We start from the raw sequence: 13,609 nt of genomic DNA, 5'->3' as shown, positions 1-13,609 counted from the left end.
TACCAAGAATAAAAATGAGGAATGGTTGAAGATAATAATAGACGCAACAGTGCTTCTATGTCCAAAAAGAAAAAAAAAGTATCTCAATTACAAGGTGAATTTAAAGAGGTCAGACCCCAAAATTTTGACGAAAAGTCTGAAGAAGGGGTAGAAGCTTGGCTTCTGAACATGTCAAAATATTTTAAAGTATATAATTACCCTAGTAATCTAAAAGTTGCATTGGCTACCTACCAGTTGACTGGAAAAGAAGCTTCGTGGTGGGAAGAAAACAAAGCAATAAAGAAAATTAGAGGCAAAAACTTCACCTGGAAATTATTCAAGAAAGAATTCAAGAAGTATTTAACAGAGATGTACTACTATGAGAAATCTAGAGAGTTCCATGAGTTAAGATTGGGTTAGTTAACAACGGATGAATTTGTGAATAAATTTATGAGCCTGTTGTGGTATGTCACGGGGGATTCACACAATGAACCTCTGACATATCACATGTGTTCATGGCATACTAAACAATACCCCTAATTTGACTACATATTGGAAAATATCTCTAAAAATCACAATATTTAACCCCCTACCAGTATGAACCCAATACACCTTCCCAATTTAAAAAACCCATATTTTCACTAGATATTGTAGGTATCCATTTTTCCATTAACATTTTTTATACCCCTTTATATTTTTTCATTAACTTTGAGCTCCATTTTTTATACCTACCAATATTAAAACACTTTACTCCCTAATTTATGCTCAATATATTATAGCATTTTTCCTTCATATATATCCCCCAATATTAATGCACGTGGTATAGTATTGCTCCCCCAGTAAAGCCCTCATACAGTATGTGTCATATCTTAAAGAAGAAAAGACAAAAAATCAAAGGTTTATCAGTTGTTTACCTTCTCTTACAAAGAAAGGATTAAATTTAACAATATAAAAACAATGAATGAAACAATAAGAAAATCAAAATTGTGCTACACCTAGAATAAGCAAAAGAGTGATAGTTCTAAGAGTTGGTTCGCAAAAAGAATGAAAAATTCAATGCTAGAAAGAAAGGATTTAAGAAAAGTGGATTTGCTAATACTTCTAAAAGTATTTAAGGGGGATTACAATAGGAATGTAAATCAACAAACAAATTTGAATCGTGGAAGAGTATTGGTAACAAGAACTGGGAATCGAAACATTGATGGGTCTTCAAGGCCACCAATTAAATGTTGGGGTTATAATGAAAATCATTCATGGAGGAATTGTCCACAAAATCATTTGAATAAAAAAGAAACAATGCATAATATATAGGAGGCCTCTACAGTAAATGATATTTCCTATAACATTCCAAGGATTAATGCAGTGTTGGATGATAGGCAGATTGACCATCAATCCACCATGGTGGAGATTCAAGGTAAAATCTTTGGAAAAATTGTATCTATGTTAATTGATCTTGGCTCTAGTTTGAGTTATATTTATCCTTCTGTGATTAAAAAATGTGGTCTTAAAAAAGAAAGAAAAAACTAAACCTTGGTTAGTGCAATTAGCTACAGGAACCAAAAGAAGGGTTATTGAGATTAGCAAAGATTGTTCAATAGACTTAAATGGATTACACACTAAACTTAACTTGAATATTATTCCTTTGGGATCATATGATATCCTTATTGACATGGATTGGCTAGAACAACACAGGGTAGTCTTGAACTATTTGGAAAAATATTTCATATGTGTCAATGATGACAGGGTAACTTGTACAATAAAAGACCTCAAAATTTCTCAAAATGATTGGAAACGGATTGAGCGTGATGAATAGGGTTACAGAAGGAACTAAACGTGCCGTCGCCGCTCAAAGAACCAGGAAACTGCGACGTAATGGATCAGCACTGCAAGGGATCAGAGCTACAAGGGTTCGATTGGACCCTATTTTTGTTCAAGATGCTATACAAATCGACGAGGGTGGATCAGTCATACAGGGTTGGGCTGCACGCGATGTTGAACCACTACCCCATTTCGGCCTACCCTGTTCTGGCCGCTTCGAGTTTCTCAGACAAATCATTAAGGGAGAGGTCAACAAGCAAGAAAGGGGTGCGAATATAGGGTTGGGGGTCAAGCAGCTTGTCGCACCCCTGCTCTCCTTCGGACAGAAGAGGGATGATAGCATCAAAGGGAAAATGAAACACATGACCGGGACTCTACTCAGCAAATCCGTCACACATTAGGAGGTTAGGGATTCCTTGATAGAAACAGAAATTCTCGGTTTAATGAATGAGAATTTGATAAATGACCTTGGAGAGCCTGAACACCTCACTGCGTCGGTGGCCCAAATAGCAGAAATATCCTGGCCAAGAACAACAATAGCCACCAAGGACTCTAGCCAGGAACTGATTCAATTTTTTATCAGAACCCTGACAGGGAAAACAATTTGCAAGCAAATATGGAAGGGGAAGCAGATAGAAGATATAAAGAAAGAGATTCAAGCACTCACAGGCATATCAGCAAACATGCAAAGCTTGATATATGCAGGAAAAATTTTACAGGACCAATACACAGTGTAGGATTATGAAATTGAGCGTGACTCAACCATCATACTAAGCACGAGGCTAAGAGGTGGATGCCCCGGATCCAGCTCAAAGGGTACGACTTCTTTCAAGGATGTCGTCAAAGGGAAGGGAGAAGCTGGCAACAAGCCAATACCACCACAAGATCTACCTAGACCCCATATTGTGGAGCAGAGAATGCAGACTCCAGTACTGACAATCACTCTGCCTGAGGTAAACAAATTTTATAATGATTTCCTTACAAAGGCTGTCATATGTAGATTCAATGGCTTTTGGCAAAAAACTGATGCTCTACATCAATGGATCTTCTCCACATGGACAACAAACTGTGATATCCATTTATGCTCCAAAGGATTTTTTATTGTCAGATTTGACACGGTCACGGAAAGGGATCATGCTCTCCATGAGGGCCCATGGTTCTGGGGCAATGCTGGGCTCTTCATGACTCCCTGGTTCCCAGGTTTTGATGCCAATACTATGGTGGTTTCCAAGATGCCAGTATGGGTCAGGTTACACAACCTCCCACTTCATTTCTGGCTTCCCAAAGTTTTCGAAGCAATGGGGAATGCGATAGGAATATACCTCAAGCAAGACATGGAAAGAATTACAAGAGGTATACATACTTTTGCAAGAATTTGTGTAGAAGTAGATCTTAGCCAAGGTTTACCTGACAGCATAATTATGCTCCATAACAACACACAGTGGAATCAACCATTGGATTATGAGAACACGACCTTCAAGTGCCGTGGCTGTCAAAAAACAGGTCATCTTCTTAGCAACTGCCCACAAGCCAAAAAAGAAACCAGACGAAACAAGAAACAATTGCAAAAACCAAGAGGCTGGCAAAGCACAGTGAACCCATATGAAGAAACAGTGGATGAGGAGGCATCTATCCCTCCACCAGATCATGATAGTGTCCCTATTATGGAGGAAGCTATGGGAACCATCCCCACAACAAACAAACAGACACATAAGGCACTAGAAAAGGAGGAAATAGTAGCACAGGAACTGATGGACTCTTTGCTAGAGAAGATACTAGAAACAATGGATACCAGTGGAGCCAAAAGACAGCATACACCAGATCACTCTGATTTTGACAAGGAAAATCTCGCCCTGTGGAGGACACTTCTCTCATACTTTTTTCGTCCTCACCGTCACAAGGAGAATGGCGAAAAGTTGAGAAGAAAAAAGGAAGAAGAGCATGATCTCCACCCCATTTGTACTTTACATTTTATTTTTCTGGTTTTTATTCTAACAACAGTCTTTTGATCTGCTTTATGCATATGCGCCTCAGCATCTACAAAATGTAATTTTGTTATCATTAATAAAATTATGATTTATCCTTACTGGAAAAAAAAACTTGTACAATAAAAGTGGTTCCAAGATTTATTTCAATAAGCAAAATATCCACCTTACAGTTAAATAAATGTGCTCGAAAAGGATGTAAAATACATGCAATTCATATTGAAGATCACTCTAAAAGTAATCAGAAACCTTCTATAGAAGATTATCCCATCCTACAAAAGTATAAATAAGTGTTTTCTAAAGGAAATCACAAGAGTAACTCCATGGAGGGACATAGATTTCACTATATATTGTATCCCTGAATCAGTCTCAGCATCTAAAGCTCCATATAGAATGAGTGTTCCTAAATTGATGGAACTAAAAATGCAGCTACAAGAGTTGTTAGACAAGAAATATTTAAAACATAGTGTGTCACCTTAGGGTGCACCAGTCTTATTTGTGAAGAAGAAGGATGGAACCATTAGACTTTGCATAGACTATTTTTGACAGCTGAACAAAATGATAATCAAGAATAAGTATCTATTACCCTGGATTGACGACCTATTTGATCAAGTCAAAGGATCTATTATCTTCTAAAATATTGACTAAAGACCCGGATATCATCAGATTAGGATCAAAGATGAAAACGTTCATAAGACGACTTTCAAGACACGATATGGGCATTATGAGTTTGTCATACTTCCTTTCAAACTCACTAATGCACTATACACTTTTATGTGTCTGATGAATAGTGTACTAAAGCCATATTTAGACAAAATTTTCATTGTGTTTATTGATTACATATTAGTCTACTCTAAGAACGAGGAACATGAATAACATTTGCAAATGGTTCCCCAAACACTTACAGAAAATGAATTGTATGTTAAGTTTAGCACATGTGCATTTTACCAAACACATGTTCATTATTTAGGGCATGTTATATATGAAGAAGGGATTGTTGTAGATCCAGAGAAGATAAAGACCATTATTGAGTGGCCAGTTCCTAAGGATGTGGCTGGCATTAGGTTCTTCATGGGAATCATGGGTTATTATAAGAGGTTCATAGAGGGGTTTTCCAAATTATCTTACCCAATTACTTCTTTACAGAAGAAGGGAACTAAATGTGAGTGTAATCAGAAATGCCAAGACAACTTTGAAAAACTGAAGCAATTATTGACTATTGGCCCAATTTTAAAGCTTGTTGACCCCATCAAAGACTTTGTAGTATGTATTGATGCTCGTAAAGAAGGGTTTGGGGAGTCTTAATGCAAGAATATAATGTGATAAGCTATGGATATTAAAAAATAAAAGAACATGCCCCGGATGCGGGTGCTGACGTGCGGAGAAGGGGCGGGCCACATGCCCAGCATGTGCCACCCCGTGTTAAACCCACGGCTCCTTGAAGGAGGCTGTCAACTGGCATTCTATCTCCTCATCCGCGCAATGCAGCAGTTAATGCCATTGATGGCTGAGGAAAGAGGTAGATGGAGGAGCAGAGCGCAGTTATGGAGCGCCTGCAACGAGGGAATGAAACAGAATATGAGGAGCTTAATGTGTCGAGCAGGGAATATTGGTCTGCCGAGTACTGGAGGGTGCAGACGCACAGTGAGTTCAGGCCGGTGGAGATTTCATCACCCCGCGGCTCAGCTAAAGCCTGTCTCTGTGGCCATCCTTGCCGCTGGTCCGAGAGAGGAAGGCAATTGGCATACCACCAACGACAATTGGGAAAATGGAATGGTCTGGAACCAAGAGGGAGAATTCAATCTGAGTTCTGTGCACCAGAGGACAAAAAGGGAAGGTATTGGCACTGCTACCGAGTTCAAGTTCATTCTCAGGCAATCAGAGGAGGCATTAGGGACACCATGGTTAAGGTACGAGAACGACAGCCCAGCAGAAGGGGACCATGGAGAGGCTCCTCCTCACGAGCCCCTGCAGCAGATGAGCATCATCATTGTTGTTGCTGTTACTGTCATCGACGAGCCCGAGCAACCCAGCTCCCCACTAGACAATTCATGGAGGTTGGGAGTTCCAGCGAAGGGAAGCCGGTGCTTCCAGCCTTTGGCTCTGTGGTATTCACTCTGGGCAACTCTGCAGACATTGCAGGGGTCAATGCCCACATTTCAGTCTTATTCACCAGAATTCCGGAAGGAATTGAGGATGGAAATCCTCAGGGCACATTGGAGATGCCAATGGAAGACTCTGGAAAGGAAATTGATGTTGGAGACGGCACGACGGAGATGCCAATGGAAGGCTCTGGAAAGGAAATTGAAGTTGGAGAAGAACCGGCTGTGGAAGAGGTCACTGAAACTGAGCCACCATCGTCTGAAGCCGGAGGCAAGGAGGACCAAAATTCGCATGCCCTCTCACCTCCATTGGGGCCAGCCCCTCCAGGCGTCGACGAAGAGGTATGGAGGAAAATGTGGGAAGGACGTGAAGACGGTGACGGGTGGGCGTACGTGGTCGAAGACAAAAGCCTCTGTGACGAGGCGGAAGAACATCTGGCAGCCTGCCTTCCATCCACCGCCCGACTCCAGGATTAATGCTTCCACGGGTATTCTGATTTTGTCATTCGGTTATGTTTGCTGGCAGTCGTTACTTGTGTCTCTGTTATGTTCAAATTTGTCTGGTCTTTGGTTTAGTCTCACTTCTGTTAGGTCTATGTGGGGTTACAGTAAATGCATTAATCGCCATGGCTATCATGCGCTCTTAGAAGCTAGCCCCTGCGTGGGCAGTTATATGTTTGGTCTAGGTAATGTTATTCCCCAGAGTTTCTGATAGATTTTGCCCCTGGGTGGGGGCTTTTGTTGTCATGAGAAGTCTTGTCGATGCTGCCCCTGCGAGGGAGCTTTCAAGTCTACAGTCAAGGTTCCCAGGGTGCTTCTGCAGGCCCTGGAAGACATGTCTTTCTGTTTGTAAAGCTTTTTGTACATATAATTTGAAAGTTTAGCTAGTTTTACAGAGAAAAAAAAAAAAAAAAAAAAAAACATGAAAAAAAGTATGCAACTCATGAACCAGAATTAGCAATTATTATTCATGCCTTAAAAATATGGAGGAACAACCTTATAAGGAGAAGATTTTAATTGAAAACTGACAATGTTAGTCTTAAATATCTCTTTGACTAGTAAAACTTAAATGCTAGTAAAGCATGGTGGTTGGCATTCCTTGGTGAGTATGATTTTGAAATAATACACATTAATGGAAAATAAAATAAAATAGTAGATGCTCTTAGCAGGAAAATAAATCAGATTAGTTTTATTTCTACACGTAGTTGGCAAACAGAATTCACTGAAAAGTAAAAATAGTTGCAGATTTTGATGAAGAATATATTAAAATCGAGGAGAAAATTCAAAAATTCATGATGACAAAGGAAATGATTTTTTAGTTAATGAAGAGGATTTTTTTATGTAGAGAGACAAAATTTATATACCCAATGCTCCAAAAATAAAACTATGTATCTTTGATAAGTTGCATAAAAAGCCTACAGTTGGACACCCTTGTTACTATAAATTAATAACCATGTTAAGAAATGACTTCTATTAGCAACAAAGTTTTCAATCAAACGGGTACTGAACCGAGTTCTCACTTTTTAGAGGTAGCAAAAAATCATCTGATTCTGTAAAGTGTTGATTCAGAATACACATTTTTTTAGCATATTTTTTAGGCTTTAAATTTCTTTATGTATTAAGTATGCACATTTTTATTTACATGTTAGTGATTTTCATGCCAATTTGAAAAGTGTTGATGCAGCATCAACCCCTTTATTTTTTTGGGCTTATTTTTGACATTCTAGTTTTTTTTATATAATAACTATGGATAATTTTTTTAAATGCTGGTGATTTTCATGCGGACTTTGAAAAGTATCAACCTTTTCTTTTTTAGCCATATCATTGACACTTCAAATTTTCTTATGTCCTAAATATGCTTTTTTTAAATGTTGATTATTTAACCAATTTTCAAGTTGTTTTATTCCTCTTCTATTTTTTCGTCCTATGATGTTTGTTTTTTAAGGGTTTTCCAAACTTTTGTATTTTTGTTTATCTTTGTAATGTTTTCTTATAACAATATTTTTTTTTTTTGCAAAGTTTAAAAAAATAATAAAATTAATATTTTGAGGTTATGCTTTTTTATATATTTATATATTGTTAATTAATACTTCAATACACATAAAATAATTGTCATTTAAAATTAATAGCTTTAAACATTCGACAAAAAATACACATTTTGCATATAGATTTAATTAAAAAAAATACATATTTCGGGACCTTTTTGCTAAAAATGACATGTTAAATAAAAGGTTTTTATGAAAAACTGAATTAAAAAAATTGGAAAAATTATGAAAATATTATGAATTTTATATCAAAAAATTATGACATCTGAAATTTTTTAACAAAGTTTTAAATAAAAATAAAACATACAATTAAAAAAAAAACAAAACAAAACAAAAAGCTTTAAAAAAAAACATAAACATAAAATAAAAAATAAAAACACAATTAAATTAATATATATATATATATATATTAAAATTTTAAAGAAATAAAAAAATAAGATAAAAAAAAAATAAAAAAATTAAATAGTCATAATAATAATGATGATGAAGATGATGATGATTAACGTCCGTTGAGACCAAATAATGGTCTATCGGACCTAAAGAAACAAATTATCTATTTTGATTTAAGATTTTATTCCTATGCTCAAAAAGCTTGGAGAGAAGCCTTCCGAGCTCACTATCATTTTGACATTGTAAAAGGCTAGGAAGGTCAGTGTTGTAACAAAGATTGTGAAACTGAGATCTAATGTGGTTATACGCGGGACACTCTAAGAGGAAGTGGTTTTCATCCTCGATGTTCCTATTCTCACATATATGGCAAATCCTTTCCGTCCATGGCGTTTTAGGAACTGCCCCTAAAGTAAAAATTAAAAACAATTAAACTAAACATTAAAAATAAATAAATAAAACAACCCCTTGGTGCACTTGGCAAGGGCTATCTAGTTCTGGGAAATAGCAATCCCATGCCCAACGCCTAAGGGGGCATGGGTGGACCTTATTTAATTTTAATTTTAATTTTTTTAATATTTCAAAAAAAAATTAATGGTTTTATTTTCATTTTATTTATTTATTTTTGTTTTTAATTTTTTTTACTATTTTTATTTATTTTGATTATTTTATTTTTTATTTTAATATTTTTTTTAATTTTTAATTTTAATATTTTTAATGTTATATTTTTTTTTATTTGTTTTTTTAATGTTATCTTAATGTTTTATTTATTTATTCATTGATTTTTATGTATTTTTTAATTATCCAAGTTGTTTTATTTATTTTTTTATTTTCTTAATATTTTTTTTTAAATCTTACATTATGTTTTTTTTCCTTGTTTTTTCATTTATTTTTTAATATTTATTTATTTCTTTTTTGTTTTTTATATTTTATATTTTATAAATTAATTTTGTTGTTTTTATAATTTTTTATGTTTTGGTTCATATATATATATATATTTGTTTTTCTCCTTTTTTTTTATGTTTTAATATATATTTTTATTTACTTCTTAATATTTTTCTTTAACTTTTTTTTAATAGTTTTAATTTTTTCAATGTTTTTATCTTGTATTTTGTTTTGTTTTTTCATTTTTATTTATTTATTATTTTGTTTTATATTATTTTGATGTTCTATAATTGACTAGTAACCCAACCTCATTATGTGTCAATTTGATAATTGATTATAAAGTTATCATTATAATGGATCGAGTCCACCCCCACACTATGTCAATTTCATGGTTGATTTTTAAGTTTTCATTGTAATGGGTCGAGTTTGCCTACATTGTGTGTCACGACTCAATTTGATGGTTGATTTTTAAATTTTTGTTGCGATGTGTAAAGTTGTCTTATACTAAGATTTTAAAATAATTATACTTTTAGCATTTAAAAAAGAAATTACTCTTGGTACAATGACTCATTTATTCAAATGTTCATTTTTTAAGTTTTTTTTAGTCACATCATTTTTCCATAATGTCATGGTTGAAATATAATGAAAACTTGAGGTTTTATGTAGTCATGATCTTTGTTTTTAATTCCATGGTTGAAAAATTGTCAAAATTTTAAGGTTTTTCTAAGTCATGATATTTTATCTTTAATGCTATGGTTGAAATCAATTATAGGTATTTTATCTTTAACACCATCACTGAAAATTGTTGGAATTTTAAGGTTTTTGAGACATAATACTTTATCCTTAATGTCATGCCTGAAAATTGTTGGAATTTTAAGGTTTTTTTAGAAGTCATGATATTTTATCTTTAATGTCATTGCTAACAAATGTAGAAATTTTACTTAAAAAAAAAAGGTTAGTCCAGCATCAACACTTTTCCTTTTCAGGGTGTTTGTTGCACAAAAAAATTGGTTTTTACTATCATTTAAGAAAAAGAAAAATAAAAATGAAAAATTACCCTCAATAAAAATTTAAAAAAAGAAAGAAAAAAAAGAGAGCGTTCCATCATACACAATTTTCGTTTTTAACATGTTGTTTTTTTGCTAGAGTTATCGTTTTGAGGAAACAGTTCTCGTTTAATTGGAAACTATGTTTAGCCTAATATGAAGTTAGAAACAACAGAATATGTAGCAAAATGTTTAGAATGTCAGGAGGTTAAAGCTTCCCATCAACATTCGGCTGGATTATTATAGTCTTTATCCATTCCAGAGTGGAAATGGAAGGTAATGTCCATTGATTTTATCATTTCTTTGACAAAAAACAGAAAATAACATGACTCTATAATGGTTGTGGTAGACAAACTTAGTAAGGTGACTCATTTCATACATGTAAAGTCTTCTTTCAAAGCCATAAATATTGCATAGATATTCATGAAATAAATATTTATACTACATGGTATGCCTAAAACTGTAATCTTCAATCGTGATGTGAAATTTACCTCTAAGTTTTGGAAAGGTTTGTTTGAAGGCATAAGTATGAAACTGAATTTTAGTACAGCTTATCATCCCTAGACTTATGATCAAACAGAAAGGACCAATCAAATACTAGAGGACATGTTGCAAATGTATGTTATGGATAGGCCAACTAAGTGGGAAGATTATTTACATTTAGTTGAATTTGTCTATAATAGTGGTTATCAAACTTCACTAAAGATGAGTCCTCTTGAAGTGATGTATGGGATATGGTGTAAGGTTCCTTTAAGTTGGGATAATCATGAAGACGGGTTGGTTTTAAGATCTAATACGCTAAAAGAAATGGAGGAAATAGTTAAACAAATGAAACAGAATTTGAAGATAGTTCAGGATTGATAGAAAAGCTACATAGATTTAAAGAGAGTTCAGAAAGAGTTAAATGTTGGTGACAATGTTTATCTGAAATTGAAACCTAAGAAAATTACTTCTAGACTTGGTAGTTGTGTTAAGTTGTCACCCAAATATTGTGGGCCCTTTGAAGTGTTAGCAAGGATATGTCCAATTTCCTATCAACTTGATCTTCCAAGAAGCATAAGAGTTTATGATGTGTTTCATGTGTCTTTATTAAATAAATATCACTACTACGTTTGGGCAGAAATTCCAACTACAGAATTCAACAGAATAGCTAAAATCGGAAAAAGTGTCAAAAGTTCTATGATTTTTTCGTTTCTTTTTTCTAAAATCCTGACGACCATCGAATATGCGACGGTAGTTCTTTACCGGTCGAATATTTGATGGAATTCCCTATCCCGTCGATTATCGGAAATTTTCCTATAATCCCTCCTGTCGTCAAATAACCAACAGTGGTTCTTTTACCATCGAATATCTGACACTATATCCAATATGAAAATGTGTTGTCCAATTTCCTACAAATGGTAAATAATCGTTGCATAATGTTCAATTCCACCATTAATGACTTTTTGCGCTTACAACGCCTAATATGGGACCACTTTATGTTGATCAGTTTGACTAATTAAAATAAATATAACATTAATATTATAATTAAATATAATATTATTAATATATATAATTAATATATTTATTCATATTAATATCTATAATATTTTATATTAATATTAATATAATATTATATGATTATAATATAAATTATATATAAAGTTATTAAATATATTATTATAATTATAATAAATATAAATATGTGTGTAGGCCCTAACATTATATAACTTTTACATAGTTGTTATATATATTAGTTGTGATTGTTTTGAAAGGTTGTAGGCTTATTTTAAGGCTAATTTTTTAACAAAATCATCCCTGAAGTTTTGTGACAAAAAAAGTCACATAAATTCCTCAAGGAGGCCAAGGATATGTGGGATCGACATCGAAGGCTTCTGAGGATGGAAAATGTTATTTCCCTTGTAGAAATTGCAAGGGCTTGAGGCCAAGGAGAATTCTAATAAAATCAGAGAAAAAACATTGTAGAGACTATGGACACTCTGCAGGTGGACATGAATATCATCCATTTGTAAGTTATTTATTATATGTCTTTGTGTTGTAGATATTTTTTGTAAATGTTTATATGTATATTGTATTTTAGATTTTATGTCTTTGTATTGTAAATTGTATTATCTTTCTATTGTAAATATATTTTATAATATTTTTTTGGGAGGTGTTTGAACTATGTTGTCATCTTGATGTGCACTAGAAATATTATTTGATTATTTTCGTTAGGGTCTTTTAAGGGGTTAGACTGAGTCAAGGGCTAATTAATTTATGGACTTAGGGATAAGGGGTTATTGTTTAAATGTTTATAGGTTAGGGGTTAAGGGCTTAGGAATTATGGGTTTAAGGGCTTAGGGAATGGGGTTAAGGTGTTAGGGGGTTAATGTATATTGTTTAGGGGGTTAATTTGGACCTAGAGGATTTAGAGTTTAATCATGGGTTTTTACGGAGCATTATTAATAAGTTTTTAAAGTATATTATGCAAATCATGGAATTACAATGATGAATGCAAAATCGGATCAATATGTTTTTTTATTATGGTCATGATTATATATCTCAAAAAATGTCTCACTTCCTACATGTCAAGAAGAGTAACATTTTTCTTATATTTTTTCAACATATTCTTAAATATTTTGATAAATTGCACAAGTATCATCATTGATTTGTTGTCTTTGTTTATTAGTCTCACCTAAGTTGTCTTTCTCTTTGTTGTCTTTGTTTTCCTTATATATTATATTTGTAAACTGTTGCTATATATATTTTTCAATATTTGCTATATATACTAATATTACTTTATGGATTGTGATTGCATAGTATCGTCCCCCTAGGGAATTGCTCAACAAGGAAGAGGTGGTTGTAGTGTTGACTTGATGGTGCCTGACCCAGGTTCACCTTTAACTGCACCAACCAACAAAACCCTAATTGTTGGCCCTTTTGGCAACAACCTGCGTAACGCAGGCTACGGTCTCACCTGAATCAGTATTGGGGGATGCTAGAACAAGGTTTTTGCATCCAGAGGCATGTGTGATGGTTTCCCTGAAGTTCTTATGGCTTAGATCTACCTTCGCACAATTCTAATCCTTTCGACAGATAACTACTACAACTTTATCTAAATGACCTTCAGATCTTCGCGAAGGTACTTAATTTTACTTATCATGCATAAATATTATAGATACACCAGTTCCACGCAGTAAATAAGCATCAATTCATATTAAAGAGAATAGAGCGAAGATATATAAACTTAGAAGGAGTAAATAAAAGAACACAGATGCATCAATTTTGGCCCAAAACAACCTTTATTAAGTATAAGCATTCAAATACAGACTCTTTATCCCTGCACACTTAGCTGCAGAGGCCCGCGCACTCAACTTGCGGGC

Source organism: Pinus tabuliformis, chromosome 6 (assembly GCF_031772625.1).
Source record: "Pinus tabuliformis cultivar Carrire ecotype Pingquan chromosome 6, CPIR1, whole genome shotgun sequence".
Classification (NCBI taxonomy): Eukaryota; Viridiplantae; Streptophyta; class Pinopsida; order Pinales; family Pinaceae; genus Pinus; species Pinus tabuliformis.
This window is presented reverse-complemented; position numbering follows the sequence as displayed.